The sequence below is a fragment of the Arachis duranensis genome, chromosome 4 (genome assembly GCF_000817695.3).
Source record: "Arachis duranensis cultivar V14167 chromosome 4, aradu.V14167.gnm2.J7QH, whole genome shotgun sequence".
Taxonomy (NCBI): Eukaryota; Viridiplantae; Streptophyta; class Magnoliopsida; order Fabales; family Fabaceae; genus Arachis; species Arachis duranensis.
In genome coordinates this window covers 94,618,725-94,621,672 of record NC_029775.3, presented here as the reverse complement: position 1 = coordinate 94,621,672, position 2,948 = coordinate 94,618,725, and the positions used below count along the sequence as shown (strand labels likewise).

The 2,948-nt window shown below is 28.6% G+C and overlaps 1 pseudogene; it reads right to left on the bottom strand.

Annotated features, from left to right (window-relative positions):
- Nucleotides 1-602: 602 nt before the first annotated feature.
- On the bottom strand, nt 603-1,708 carry LOC110280527 (protein SLE1-like; annotated as a pseudogene).
- Nucleotides 1,709-2,948: the final 1,240 nt, after the last annotated feature.

The window sequence follows — 2,948 nt, the reverse complement described above, 5'->3', positions numbered from 1 at the left end:
ATTAGTGTATTTTATATTATTTTTTATGTTTGATATACAATATATTTTATTATTTTTTATATATTTTTATAAAAATATTAGTGTTTAATTTTTCTTAAAAGTAACATTTTTTAATATTAAATAATAAATAACTAGCTCATTGAAACAAAGATAATTTATTCTAAATAGATTACTAATCATAAAAACTAAAATAGATCAAATAAAAAATTAAAAAATTATTGTACATAAACTGTTGTATATATTTATCATTTTTGTATTAACTTTTTTTCATGTTATATCCTCTATTTAAATTTTAAATATTTTTTATTTATAAATTGTAAGTCTTTATCAGTTTATGTTGGCAATTTCAATAAATTAAATTTAACATTAAAATATAATATTTTACAAATATTATAAATACATAATTTTAAATTTTATTTTATTTAAATACATAAATTGGCTTCGTTTTAAATTATCTCGTTAATATAAAGATAAAAATTAAAATATTACTAAATTACAATAAAAAAAAGAAGACAAGAGGTATAGGATTGTAGCATTTGAACATGATAAACTTAGATAAGTCGAAAATAACAATTAAAACAACAATTTTATAGCATCTGCCTTTATAGATAAAGAAACACAAACAGTACAAACAAAACAACAACATATATATCCTAACAAACTATATTATTAGCAACTAAGTAGAAGGATAACGAAGATAAACCGACACAAACAGCAGACATAAAACAACATATAAGAACAACGAATTATTAGCAACTAAGTATGGAAACATGCATCAAGGCAACAACTTAATAATATCTATTTTTCTTCGTTGCTAAATTTGGATTCATTAATATCGATGCCTTTCTCAGCAGCATGCTCTTCGCCAGACTTATCCATGGTAGAAAGGCCTCCTTTACATTCCATTTCTTAGTAGCCCGCAGTTTCTATCTGCTCCTTCCTAGTCTGTCCTCCTTTTATACCCATCTCATATTATTCTTCCGATTCCAGCTGCTCCTTCCTAGTTTGGCTTCCTTTGCTCTTTCATATACTTTTATTTATATCCATAAGTGATACTAATGTGATCGAAAAAAATCATCTTAAAAGTATAAAAAACATTTTTTCATTTTCAAAAAGTAATAAGTAATAGCATTCATGATTCTTAAACAAATAGTATCAATTATTAAAACGAGTTTTTAATAGTCTAAATATAGGATTGAGATTTGTTCATCACAAGAGAAAAAATTTTCACATAAAAATTGATTAAAAAAACGTGAAAAATTTATCTCTTCTTCTTTGTCATTTAAATTTCTTAAAAACTAATAGTATGATATATTAAAAAACTTTTAAATAAAATAACATACGCTTAAAAAGGATTATACAAATAATGCAAATTATTATTTAAATTATTAAATTATTTTTTTATTAATAATAATTTAATTAGACTCAATTGTGATAATAAAAATACATAAAAAATATATAAAAAATTTTAAAAATATTTATTAAAATTTATATTTTATATATTCATTATGTACTCTTATAAAAAAATTAGAATGGAATTTATATTATTATTAAAAGAATAATTTAAATAACACAAATCAATTGCATACCTTTCAGGAAGATGTTCTTGAGCTTTTAGACTCTTGCCACCAGTACCACCAAGAACTACGGTTTCACCTTATTTTACCCTTTCATCAAGTTCTTTATGCTTTTTTTGCCGAGTTGTTATATTGGTTCAGATTTTTTTTTCATCATATAAAATTTTTGTTCTTCCAGAGATGTTTATAGTGGTAATTGAAGACGTAATTTGAATGAAAAAATAAGACAAGAGTAGCATGATTTATATATAGTTAGAGACAACTAGGGTTACATTACATGTGAACCAGTAAAGATGAAGGACGCCTGTACAATTGCATGCATTGACTCGTACATACAACATATAGTGACACGTACATACAACATATAGTGAAAGAGACTAACTCAATTGCTGTAAGTGAGTTTTTAGCCTGCACCTGATACCTGATATACCTGATACTTTTTTAGTTTGCTGTCCTTCCTACTATATTGACGTGTGGAATGTGAATTGATAATTTAACATGCAGTGAGTTACTTTATAACCAATGAATTGAATTACAAGTCTTTATGCAATATAGTTATTTCGATGTTGCAATAATGCAAATTTGACATACTTAAATATAAAATATTCTTTTGGCATTGTTTTTTTAATTTTTACTATATTTTATATAAAAGGTTTATATTTTTGAAGTTCATAATATATAAGTTGTTAGATAATAGCAAAAATGATAAAGAGCAAAAGTTGAGTGAAACCCCATAATGGTCCCTCAGATTGAGCCCGTGCACCAATATTACCCCTGACTTTCAAAATGCTCTAATTGCACCCTTCAGATTGAGCTCCGTGCGAAATTCTGGTCTCTCCACCCAATTCCGGCGTGACTCAGCAGCCGGAGCGCTGAGCTGGCTGCTTATTGTCCACGTAGGCAGCCTTAAACGGCGCTGTTTTGCGTGAATGGCGTTAATGAATCAACACGACGTCGTTTTGCCTTGGAGGGGAATTGAAACGTTGCTTGGGGAGAGGGTTGATCATTCTCCAGTCTTTCTCCTACTTCTCTTCAAACGTTTCCTCTCGCTGTCGTCCAGAGAATGGTGTGACATTAGGGCACGTTCTGGCTATTGCTTGAGTGAGTTCATTGCCAGGAGAAGGAAGTACGCCACAGGTACGAAGTGGTTGAAGCAGAGGCTATCGTCATCGTCAGCTACAACAAGGTTAGTAATACAGAATGTGTAGTTGAAGTTCAAATTTTTTTTTTTGGTTTTCAATGATGGCTGTTCACGTGGTGTCTTGATTGAAGCAGAGTTGATATTCGTTTGGTGTCTTGTTTAGATTTCTGTGTTGTTAGGTTTTTGTGGTTACGTTGTTAGGCAGGGGTTTGGTTTGCTCTGTTTTTTTT